Below are 13,400 nucleotides of genomic sequence, written 5' to 3'. Positions count from 1 at the left end.
CACTTGCCTACAATACTATGAAATTGACCTACCATTGATGTCCAGTTACCTACTATTGATAATTAGTTACCTATCATTACTGCTTAGTTGTCTAACTTGGCAAATTAGTTGCCTACAATTATCTGCTTATCATTGTGTTTTTCCTAATTTGCCTAAAACACTATGAAATTACCTATCGGTGATGCTCAGATGACTGGCATTTTAATATCGTTATGAAACCCGAGTATCACACAAAAAAGTTAGCTACTTTTGGGGTGTTTTTGTGCAACTCCAGTGCATTCAACAAGCAACTCATGTGTGTTTTCCATCATTATATCTGGAGATTCAATAATTTTCACGGGCAACTCATGCAAAAATTATGAACAACTTGTGTAGGCTTGTGGGCAACTGTCTGATCCGCTCCCTATGAAACTTCTCATCACCCCCTATGCAACTTATCATCTGTCCCTACTTATGCAACCAGTCAACACCCATGACATTGCTAGCTAACACCCACGTGCTCAGTAGCGTTGGCCGATAGACTCCCCCAGAGAAGGAAAGAATAATGCTATCACACCATCCATCTCCACATAGTTTCGAAATTTGAAATCATGATAGACAATTTATATCCCACAAAAACTTTTCAACATTGTAGGCAAGTTAGGTCCCTTGATGGACAACTTTCATACTATTTTAGGCAATTGGGGTGTGTAGGCAACTTCGTAGCAATATAGGCAACCTGGTTTCTGAGGCAGGCAACTTAGAAGCCGTGTTAGACAACTTTCCACTCTGCGGTAAGCAACTTTCACAGTATCGTAGGCAACTAAACTATCGACAACTTAGTTTTTGATGTATGCAACTCAACAAACATGATAACCATCCATTAGACTATTGCACACAACTATTAGTAGGCTAGTAGGTGAATCACTAACACACACAATGCACTTCATCTAGCATTAAAGTTGCTCCAGTTTAGCACTAAAGTTGCCTCATCTAGCATCAAAGTTGCTTTAAAAAGCATCAAAACATATTCATATGGGATCTAGTTTTGAAGAGTTCATCACGAGGAACCCAATGATGAAAACGGGTCATAATTCCAACACACAGTTTGAAAGTTATATTTTGGAATTTTCTTGTACTGAAATTAATGCATGTTATGTCATCGTTGGGTTCATATGGTTGGTCAGACGAGTTCATGAAAGATCATCGTACTATAGTAGATGAATCTTTCCATATATGGGCAACTTAGGATGATGTCAAGCTACTCGTTAGTCACGGCACGTAAATATTGTGCCCTTGCTTATTATTGTTTTCCTAAGTTGCCTACAAACACTCTGAAGTTGCCTAACAGTGATGCTTAGTTGCCTGACATTACTTTTTCAGTTGCCTACAATACATTGAAAAGTTGTCTATAAGTGTTACTAAGTTGCATATTTATGAAACCAAGTTGCTTAGCATACCAAAAAGTATTTTATGCAACTAAGGATGATGTTAAACTATTCGCTAGTCATGGCAGGCAGCTTAGGATAAATATTAGCCTAGCTCGAAAATTAAGTTGCCTACAATACTATCAACTTAGAGGCAAAACTAAACTAGTTATGGTAGGAAACAGAGGTGAAGCTAGCTAACTTCAAAGGGATTTTCGATGATACACAGTCATCCTACGCAGACTGGCAGTAAGTTGCTTTCCTATAGCACTGAAGTTGCTTCCGTTTCACCCAAAGTTGCTCATAAAAAAAGTTAGTTAAAACATACTCATATGGGATCTAGTTTTGAAGAGCTCGTCGCGTGGAACCCAGCCGTGAAAACAAATTTGAGTTTCGATGATCGGTTCAAAAGTTATAGCTTTTTGAAATTTTGAAAACGCAAATTAAATGCATGCAACGTGGGATCTTGTTGGGAAATCACGACATGGATGGGCACACTGAGACACGGTGGACCATCTCCTTTTTCTGTGCGTTAATTCCTTTCTGTGGGCTGTGCATTGGAACCACGTGCGAGAAAGAGGCGGGAGGCAGGAGCATAGAATTTCTTATCGTGTAGCGCGTGCGCCCGCCATGACGAACGAGCGCAGCTGCGCGTTTAAGATTTCAGGTTTATTTTGATATGGCAATCCACAAACTCGTGTGCATAGGGTATTTCACTGGAACATGGAACGCGGGTAGAAGGAACTTTGCTTGATCCTTTGTTTAGCAAGTCATGAACGTTGGTTCATCTGTTAATCCAGCAACCTTTTTCTTCTCCCTGAATTTTGGGCAAAATCAGCTAGAAGAACCACCGAAGTTACGAGAGCCACTTATTTCATCTCACAAAATCAGCTAGAAGAACCACCAAAGGAAGACGTTTTTGTTTTTAATCGGTCCATTGAATTGCTTGACATCGCATCGCAAAAGATGATTAGTCCATTTAAGTGTTTTTGTTTCTTATGGCCTGTTCGGAGACTCTCCCGCTCCTCAAGTCCGCTCCAGGAGTTGGTGGAGCTGTAGCTAGAAATGATGGAGCGGGGAAAAGGGAGCTTCACAGATTCTCAGATTTGAGTGAGCTGGAGGATTGCTGAACAACTCCTTAATTTTCTGCAGGTAGTTTTTCTTTTGCGAAGACTGCAAATAGTTGATTTTTTTAGAAAAGGAGGATGACCCCCGGCCTTTGCATCTGGGCGATGCATACGGCCACTTTATTAATTATTCACATAAGATCTTACAAAGTCATACAACAGTAAGACTAAAGCCGCCGTCTAAGCAACAAACTGTGCTTCACCTATCCAGTTGATGAAGGCGCGCAGATAGCCTGGGCCTAATACCAAACAGACATCGCAGCCAAGCCTAACATCTAAGACCTGAGACCCCAACCTAGCCACTTGCCGGGTCTGGGGCACACACTGGTCCGGCGTGCTCTCAGAGGCCGCCGCCGCCAACTGCCACCGCTCCATCTTCAGAACTGTACTGATGCATCAACCTTGCTCTGTCCAGCTATCGTCGATGCCACCATGGCGCCCAACGGCACCTCCTCCCTGCGCGCAAACAGCTGTACACGTCGCGGTCGCCACTGGTACACCTCAGCGCCATGCTGCCAAGTACCACCAGCCGACACATCTTGAAGCCCTTGGAGGATCTGTCGTGCGTAGCACCTGCCGACCAGGCATGACAAAGCGTAGCACCTGTCGGTCAGGCATGACTTGACATCTCCACCGAAGCTCCGTGCAAGACGAAGCAGCTCCACCTCCTGCCTCTGACTTCCAGCGCCGCTCCACAAAACGACGCTCCCAAGAGAGAAACGACACCGCAGCGCCGCCATCGTCTGGTCTGGAACACCAGATCCTAGTATTTCCCCCGGAGCAATACGAGTAGGTCGACGGTAGTCACATGAAGATGCCTTCATCAAGGTAACGACGTGGAACGCCGCCATCGCCCGCCGTCGGCTCGGTTTTCACCGGCAACTACGTCTCCCCGACTCACAGCTGGTGCCAGATGACGGATCCCGAGATCCGAACACCCAGCCTCAGGCCGATCACCTCTGACGGAAGAGATGACCACCATCGCCGGCTGCACCGGTCAGAACAGATCTGAACGGAGGTGCCGCCGACGAGACCACCAGGCCCTCCACGCCGCCATCGCCGATCTGAAGGCAGCGTGCACGGCACCGCAGCCAAGCCGGCCGCCGCCGCCCGAAGGGCCATCCGCAGCGCCCGCAGCCCTGGCCTCCGCCGCGCCAAGCCGTCGCCGTCCGAGGACGGGCCGGCCTCCCGCCGCCTGCCTCCATCCGCCGCGCCGCAGATCCCAGATCGGTCGCGCCACCACAAGCCTTGGGGTCCGCCCTACCCCGGAGACGCGTGAGAGAGGAGATCCCCCGCCACCGCCGTCGGGATCTTCCGGCGGCGGCGGAGGGAGGGGAGGAGGGAGTTTGCGGCGGCGGCGGCGGCTAGGTTTCTGGCCGCCCGAGTCGCCCTAGGGGGAGGACGACGCGGGGGCAGATGCAGCAGTTGATATCGATGGATTTGAAACAAACCACATTCATTTCTAGGTGCTATTCAGTTTATTTTGATTGCAGCTAAAGCTATATTATTGGGTTCTCTATCCTTGAAGAAGCTTCAGACCTTCAATGAATCATTGAAGTACTATGGATACCTCTTCCTTTTCACAGGTAAACTATTATGTAGGAGTATTTATACATGCTCAGGCTTCATACAACTATCATACTGATCAGTAGCAATGCCAAAGGGTGTTATGCCTCAGAAAATCCATATAAGGAACACTGCTTGGATAATTTTGAGTATACCCTTTGTTTTTTCTTCCTCTTCGAAGATTTATCGTTAGCCTGCTTCTTCTGTTGTGCATGGCTAGCAACACTTTCTTCCAATAATCTTGAAGCAAAGCACATGGGTTATGTAGAAACCCATCAGTCTACATATCCTCATGAAAAGTATTATCCTGCTAAATGATGCATAAATTTTTCTTTGTATAACCAATAAATAGAGCTGCTAAGCTATTATTATTGGTCTGAAAACAAACAAGATGTATAAGACAATGCTACACCAACGTAAACTAATCTACGTACTTTACGTAATGTGATATACGAGGATTGAGGGGCCCACCCCCGAAAATCAGGGCGGAAGAGAATTATTGTTAGAAAGTTTACGTTACTTTTTCTAGTTTTGTTCGTAGATGGAGCATTATCCATATTCTTATCCTTATTGTTTGAAACACTATTTGCTACACATCCTTATGCTTGAGATTTCCATTTGATACTAATATCCGATAAATTATTCAGATTTTGTAAAATGCTTATGTTCTTTGAACAAGATGGGCGGGCGCAGCAACGCGCGTTCATGTTCTACTTAGGATATAAAGAGAAGCCATGCAACGCGAAGGAGAAGTGGAGGTGCGTGGCCCGCGAGAACGCGTGCAACCGCCGGCCGACGCGGTGAGTCATCAGTCAATTGAGCAATTTCCTTGCTTAAAGCGCCACAACAATTCTGTCTACAACCGCAAAAAGAAATAAAAACATAAATCAATCTATCTAGTCCTGATCCTCGTGGACGTCGACGTCGACCTCGATGTCGACGTACCCGTGCTTCTCGTGCTGCTCGAGGATGTATGCCTGCAGCTCCAAGATCTGGGCCATGATATCGGCAGCCGCGATGCACTTGGCGCCTTCCCGCTCCCGCTCTTTTGGGTCCTCGTACAAGGTGGTGAGCAGCTCCTCGCTCGGGATGGGAGGGATGCAAACAGGCGCGCGCGACTTGAGCTCGTTGATGTTCCGACATCCTCAAGACTGCAGGCTTGGCCGTCTCTACTGCCGTCCCAGGCATCTTGACGACTCCCGTCTCGATGATCTTGAAATCGCTTCGCTGAGGGTGTGCAACTCGCCTCGGCACTGCTCAAGCTGTCAGTACATCAAGATCGGGGCAGGGTTATTTATGTGACCCACATGACCGCCTAAGCCCAACACAGATCGGATCGGATCCCGTCTCCCTCGGTTTCTCGGATAGCCATGTGATCGGGTAGCCCCACAGAGGCCGGATAGGATCCCGTCTCCCTCGGTTACTCCGATAGCGCACGGGAGCCGGTCATCCAAGCCATAAACGTCCGTCAACAAGGCATCAACCCTGATCATCTCAAAAAGAAAACGAAAACACTAACGCCCACACACGTGGGCGTTTACATCTTGCCCACACGCGTGGATTCGCGTGCGTTGGTGAGCGCACGAATCTTGGCATGTTTCTAGTGGCACGTAGGACTGGGCTGGTGTGTGGGCATTCACCCGGTCGCCCACACGGCCGTTTCACCACACGGGAGTGGCTGGTGTGTGGGCGTTCAGCAGTTCGCCCATACGCCACTTTCCACTCACGCACAAGGGCTGGTGTGTGGGCATTTGCCATCTCGCCCACACGCCCGTCTCATCTCCCACACCCAAGTTGCCACTTGCCATGTGTTTTGCAGTGTATATGGCAACTGCCCTAGTGTGCTTTATAAGCAGGTGGCAATTCTCTTTTTTTTTCACCCGAACATGTCAGTTGCCATGTATTTTGCAGGGTACATGACAACTGCCCTAGTATCCTTGTAAGCAGATGGCAACTCTCTCTTTTTTACCCGAACATGCTGTTTTGCCATGTCTTTTTGTAGCGCTACACGGCAACTGCCTAGTGTTAGTAGGTGACAACTCCTAAGGTTTTCAAATCATGGCAACTGTAGTAAAACCAGACCATACATGGCAACTGCCTAGTGTTAGTAGGTGGCAAACCCCTAAAGTTTTCAAATCATGGCAACTATAGTAAACCGGACCATACATGGCAACAGCCGCAGCTGCCCAAAAATGGCATCTGGAACTTTTGACATGAGATGGCAACTGCAGTTGAGCAACCATGGCAACTGTAATTGTCCGACATGTCAACCGTAGTTCTGCGACATGGCAACTGCAGTTAAACGAACATGGACGAGGGTCTGGACCATGGCAACTGCGGGCGCGCGGTGATGTCACGCGGGGCGTGCGGGACCACGAGGTACGAGGCCTGACGTACGGGGCGTGTGGGCGTTATCTATTTCGCCCACACGCACGCGTGTGAGATGGATCGGGAGGAAAAAAAAGAGGTGTGTGGGCATTACTTGTTTTTGCCCACACGTAGGTGTGTGAGCTGTTCCTCTTATACACCACATAAAATGTGTGGGCAGATCCCCTAACGCCCACACGTGTGGCACTTATCGGCGTCCAAAAAAAGGCATCAACAACCCCGATCGGTCGCCATGCTGGGCGCCTAGCTCCCGCTCCCACCCGCGGCCACTCCGGCCACCTCCTCGCGCCGGCTGCCACTCCGGCGCCATCGCCCACCCCTCCCCATGGCCCATCCCTGGTCGCGGTCGGCGGCCCCGCGCGTGCCGCTGGCTCGAGTCAAGCCCCTCCTCTGCGGAGTCTGACCGCGGTGCGCGGTTCTACCGCCTCGCCCTGTGCTCGCCCCTCGGCCACCCAGGCCCTCCCACCTCCCCCCTTCCCCGCACGCGCGTAGGTCCTCGCCACCCGCCGCGTGCCCTGGTCCTCGCTCTGAGGTGCACCGGGTCGTGTACAAGGCCGAAGCCGACCCTGCTGATGGTGGGGGCTGGGAGGTCGCCACGAGCCAGCGTCGCCCGCGCCCCCGTGGCCAGCGCCATCATAGCTGGGACGAGGCCCCTATCGCGCACGCAGCCCTCCGTCCCTAGGTGTGTGGGGAGTGCCCGTGCTGCCTTGTGTTTGACGCTCAAAAATGGCAAGATCGCAAAGAGTGATTTGAGGCTGTAATAAGATGATGTTAAAATTACGATTTCATGCTATCATTAAGTGACTCTCTTCAAGATGATCGAAATAGATATAAAGATGGTCTAAAATGAAACTCAAATTCAAAAGGTATGACGCTTTTACCAGTGTTGATGTCATTTTATAAAATGGATGACACATAATTAAAATGGCCTTGGATGAAAAAAGTTTCAACATGAAAGTTCTTCGTCTCGTCGAAACAGACAATTTTGATATAGAAATCGTCCCCGTCCAAAATTATATGTGAAAACTACAACCAAAAATGCGTGCCGCAGCACTGCATGGCCGGATCATCCGGCCGGAGCCCCGACCGCGCTGCGCCGCCTGGCCTTTTTCCTTCGAGCCTGCCCGCCTCAGATCCTTCCACACCCTCCTTGTCCTCCTTGCTAGGGACCCGACCAACTCCCTCGACGCGCGCTACAGACAGCGCGATGCGCCCACCGCACGCCTGGCGCCAGCCCTACGGCTGAGGCTGGCCATAGTGGGGGTAACATAAGTAGTATCATGTACTTGTGACTCGCAAACATGCTTATGTGGCAGGCAATTAAAGAAGAGAGAGATGATTATAGTAACATAGGTAGATACCGTAACATAATAAATGTGGTGCTACTATATGTCATGCATGGCAATAAATGAGACCACCTATGATATTAATCTATGATACTATGCACTATAAACATAGTAACATAGACTAGTAACATATCCATGTTACTAGTATAAATTACTCCCGACTATGACCAGCCTGACGCGGCCAGTGTAGCTTTGGAGTCGCGCGAACCAACGGCCTCGCATCTCCCCGAGGCAGGCCCCAACCCTGCCGTGCTCCCTGATCCCCAACCCGATCCTTCCGGCTTCTTGGATCCCGAAGAGAATCATGTCGCCACGATGGCGGGCCCCTCACCCCCGGTTAATCTAGAAGGGCCCACACCCACAATGCTGCTGATTGCATGCTGTGGGCCCGCTTGCTGCCGCTGATTGCACACCGCCCCTCGAGGCCATACGCCCGTGCAGCTTCTGGCCTACACTTGCAACGGCTTTGCATCTTGCCCCGTTCCTAGCAATGTCCTGCACTATATTGACTCTATCAGGATGTGCCCCGCTCCTGTCCTTGACACGCCATCGATGCGCCGCAAGCGGGGTGAAATGCCACCCAACTTCACACCACGTCGCAGCGGGCAGCTGGCCAAGGCTGACCGCGGCTTGGATTGAGAGACCAAGGCCAAGCGTGTCCTTCTTTGCCGTCTCGGAATCTTGTATGTATTCATTGGATGGCATTAATAAGAACAGTTTTGCTATTTCACATTTAGACGTGAAATAACTATATCACATTTAAAATGTCCACCACACGATCTAATTGCTGAAAAATTCGTGCAAACCTCCTGATATCTTGTCGCTGGCTGCTATCCCGGTCGCTCTTGTCGTTTTTGTCTGATCGCACGTTGTGTTCCTGTTGGCCGCTCGTGTCACACGTAAGGGTCTTAGCCCATGTCTGCAGTCTGCTGCATGCGATGTGACTCTATGTGGGCCTCTCTTTTTTTGACCTTACGGGCCTCCTTCTTGTTGGTTGCATGAATGTTGTACTTAATTGCAGCTAGACCACCGGTCATGGGCCCGGCTATGGGGAGCTCCGGTCCCTTCAAAAGTCAGAGTCTTCGCTTGGAGACTATCCAAGACTTCGATCCCGACAGGTGTTGTGCGCCACCACCGAAGCATGGCTGATTTGGCGGAGTGCTCCATATGTCATGCGGCAAATGATACTTGGCGCCATTCCCTTTTCGACTGCCACATGGCCCGGTGCGTTTGGGCACTTGCCGATGAAGATCTAACGGAGACTATCATATCAAATAGATCAGAGGATGCTAAGCTATGGATGCTATGGTTGGTTGGTACTTTACCCTCGGAAGAATTAGCACATGTGCTCGTAACGATGTGGGCTATTTGGTGGGCGAGACCTTGAGCTATCCACGATAACCAGTTCCAAAGCCCGTTGAGCACTCATGTCTTCATCAACAAATTTCTGACTGATCTTGAGATGATTCCCGAGAAGACGACGCAACCCAAGGACTTGCATGCAAATTCCAGGGTCCTGCATGCGAATTCCAGGGACCTGCATGTGAATACAGAGAATACAAATGAGCGGGCGCAACCTAGCCTGTGGCTTCCGCCCGTCAGTCATGAGGTCACGATGAATGTCGATGGTGGTTTCTCGAAGATCGGCGACCGGGCAGCCTCAGTGGTGATCCGCAGAGACAAGCGAGGCACGTTTCTCGGTGCATCTTCCATTATACACGAGGGCCTCCTTGACCCCACAGTTCTTGAAGCACAAGCATGCAGCGAGGCACTTTCGCTCGCTATGGACCTGCAAGTTCAGTCTATTTGTGTCACGTCAGACTGTCTAGAAGTGGTGACCAACATAGATGCTGAAGTTCCATGCCGATATTTTGCTATCTTGCAAGATATAAAGCACCAGAGGAGGTTTTTCCACGATGTTAAATTTATTCATGAAAGTAGGAAACATAATGGGGAGGCCCATGCCTTAGCAAAGGGAGCTGCTTCCCTCAGCTCAGGGCACCATGTGTGGCTTACTAGCTTGCCCGATATCATCTGTATCCCTATGTGTTTGAACATTTAATAAAGGATGCAGTTGACTAAAAAAATTGCAGCTAGAGAGAACAAAAGGGCCTCTCGCTTGACCCTAGGCACACAACTTTGATCTCTCTTTTTTTCTCTGTGATGTGAGTACGAAGGGGAGTTCACTCAGATCCAGCTTGTCCACGTGACGAAGTGATGATAGACCACGAGGGTTTGCATCTGTTTTGTGTGTGTGTGTGTGTTTTCTAAGGTTGTGTGCACTTATTCATTCTAATTCTTGTATATGTTTTACACGACATGTGGAGTTGTCTCGATCCCAATTAAGTTGCATGTGCATTATTGACTAAGAAATTTGCCCCAACCTCCCCAACCTAGTTGTATGTCCACCCTCAACACATAATTTTCCCCCAAACCCAAGCTAGTTGCATCCACTCTCGATATGTCTTGTGTTTTGCTCATCCACGTGAAGTAGTGAAGTTCGCTAGTACTATTTTTAATGTGTCATCTTACGTTTTGTTCATTGGTTTTGTTTCATGGGTTGTAGCTTTTTTGTGGAGGGCCATCTTTCTTTTTATTCACTGTTTTTGTTTGTTTTTGGTTCGACCATGTAGCTAGAGGAGCGAGTGTAACTGCATTATTTTTGCAAAAGGACACCATCCATTTTTGGGGTTTAGGGTGTTTGGCGAACATTGTTCAATTTTGTCAACGGTTATTCAAAATTGTAAATAGTTTAAAACTCATATAGGCTCGTAGTTTCGTAGTTGTCCCAGTTGCAAGTTAACCCTCGACTCGCAAATAGGCTCATAGTTGTTCAAGTTGGAAGCCCACCCTCAACTCGCAACTGGAGCCTATGTTTTTTTATCCCAGTTGCAAGTCGACCCTTAACTCATAGTGGCGTGTAATTTCCTAGTTATCGCAATTGTAAGTACACCTTCGACTCGCAACTGGGCTCGTAGTTGTCAGAGTTGCAAACCCACCCTCGACTCACAACTGGAGCCTATGTTTTATTTTCTTATGACAGTTGCAAGTCCACCCTTGACTCGCAATTGGGCCATATCTTATTTTAGCCTAGTTGCAAGTCGACCCTTGACTTGCAACTGAGCTCGTAGTTTCGTAGTTCTCTTAGTTGCAAGTCTACCCTAGACTCGCAACTGGTCTCGTAGTTTTCCAAGTTGCGAGCCCACCCCGACTCGCAACTCGACTCTGTGTTTTGTTTTTCATCCTAGTTACAATTCCACCTTTTCACTCGCAACTTGCCCCATAGCTTGTTTTGTCACAGCTGCAAGTGGACCCTTGAATCGCAACTGGGCTCCTAGTTTCTTACTTGTCCGAGTTGTAAGCCCATCCTCGACTTGCAACTGCAGTCTGTGTTTTGTTTTTCACCACAGTTGCAAGTCCACCCTTGACTCGCAATTGGGCCCATAGTTTATTTCATCACAGTTGCAAGTCGACCCTTAACTCGCAACTAGGCTCGTCATTTCGTAGTTGTCTCAGTTGCAAGTCCACACTCGACTCGCAACTTGGCTCGTAGTTGTCCAAGTTGCAAGCTCACCCTCAACTGGGGCCATTGCCACCGCCCCAGGGGCTAAATTTCGTGTTTTGACCCTTTCTTTGTAGTTTGTCCAGATCCGACCCCCGTTTGAACAAAATTTGAAATATGACCCTTTTTCCTACTGCCACGAGGCCCGGCGGTAGGATTACCTAGCCTACCACCACGAGGCCCAGCAGTAGGAAACTTATCCACGTCAGCAGCGTTAACGGCCTCCCGTCCCCCTCCGTCACACCCTACCGCCGCTGCTCCTCGCGGTAGGCTGTCTGAACCTACCGGGGTCTCTGGTGGTAGGATATGGACATATATAAGCCCGCGGGCCGGCCGCCCCACCCCCTTCTCCCCCCACCCATCCTCCCCAGAACACAGCAGTTCCTCTCGCCCCTCTCTCATCTCCTCCACTCCCCCCCTCTGATCTTCGTCGTTTCTTCACCGTCTTTGCGGATCAAGATGGCCCCGGAGAAAGAAAAGTAAGCTCCTTCGATCCCTCCAATTAGTTTTAGTCAAATAGCTTCTGATTCGTCGCATTATTCGATTCAAATCACTCCCCTTTTTGAACTAGATTTAATTTTTTTGAACCCGATTGATTTAGGTTGATTCTAGATGTTATATTGTGTTAGATATGAACTCTAGTCACTAGTTGGTATGGATATGTGAAGATGAACCCTAGTTCATATTATTTTTGGAGCAATTTTTTTTGACATGATGCATGTTGGATGAATTTGTTGTGATATGATGATGCATGTTGATATGCTATGATGCAAGTATTGGATGTAGGTGGAGAACAAATGTTGAACCCTCAAGATGAACCTAGTTCATAATTTTTTGTGTTAAAAAATTACTGATATGATGAATATTGGAGATATTTTTTTTTGATATAGGATGCATGTGGATGTTATATGATGCAAGTAGTGGATTTTGTTGGAGTAAAAATGGTTAAACCCTCAAGATGAACCCTAATTCATGGTTTTTGTTTTTGAAAACAATATGATATGATGGATGTTGGATGCTGTTGGAGAAATATGATATGATATGATGCATTGTAACCTTGGTGATTGCATCTTGATATATGTATTTTATTTAGTTCATGTTCATGTTTAAAAAATCTTCATATGATTATTCAAAGATTGAACTAATAGGTTGTTTTGGATGCGATGAACCTTTGTGATGCATCTATATGTTTCCTAGTTCATGATGAACCCTAGTTCATGTTAAAAATTCTTTTGATATGCTTATGCTTATGTTTATGCAATTTTTTTAGGAGGCCACCTCGTGCGGACAGCATCGGCATTAAGTACACCATGCTTGACACTAAGTTCGACAAGGGTCACCGTACCCGTTTCATTGAGAATGGAGTGGTAATTACCATTCTTAAACCAAATCTTTCGAATTGATGAAAACAAGTTGCTAACTATTATGTCTATGCTAATTATGCTTTGGTTCTTGATTTTCGTAGATGCTGCCGCCACTGCGGATGAGGGCTCACAAGACGACCGTTAAGATGGAGTAAGACAAGCGGTACACATCGTTCTACAGGAGAGCCCGACTCTTGGGTTTCGTCCTACAGTTCAAGCGTAAGCCGCCGACGCTCGTCCACTCAGCTCTCACGGCTTTGATCAACCGGTGGCGGCCAAAGACGCACAGCTTCCATCTTCCATGTGGGGAGATGACCGTGACCCTGCAGGATTGGGGGATGATTACGTCCCCCCCCCCCCCGAGGGTCGTGCTCTCACAGGACGAGTGGAGAGGACGAACTGGCACTATAGGGTTGTCACCCTCATCGGCGACTGCTCCCCCCCGCTAAGAGCAACCGGACTTCCGGCATACCACTGTCATGGCTCCTTGAGCACCAGAGCAAGTGCCCGGAAGAAGCCGAACCCCGGGTGGTGGAGCAGTACGCCAGGGCCACTACTGGAAAAAATGCTGTCAATGGCGCACCTGTTTTTGCTATTAATGGCGCACTATAGGTGCGCCACTATTAACACGCCACTAGTAA

This window comes from Aegilops tauschii, chromosome 2 (genome assembly GCF_002575655.3).
Source record: "Aegilops tauschii subsp. strangulata cultivar AL8/78 chromosome 2, Aet v6.0, whole genome shotgun sequence".
NCBI classification, from domain to species: domain Eukaryota; kingdom Viridiplantae; phylum Streptophyta; class Magnoliopsida; order Poales; family Poaceae; genus Aegilops; species Aegilops tauschii.
Note: the sequence above shows the minus strand (reverse complement) of the source record.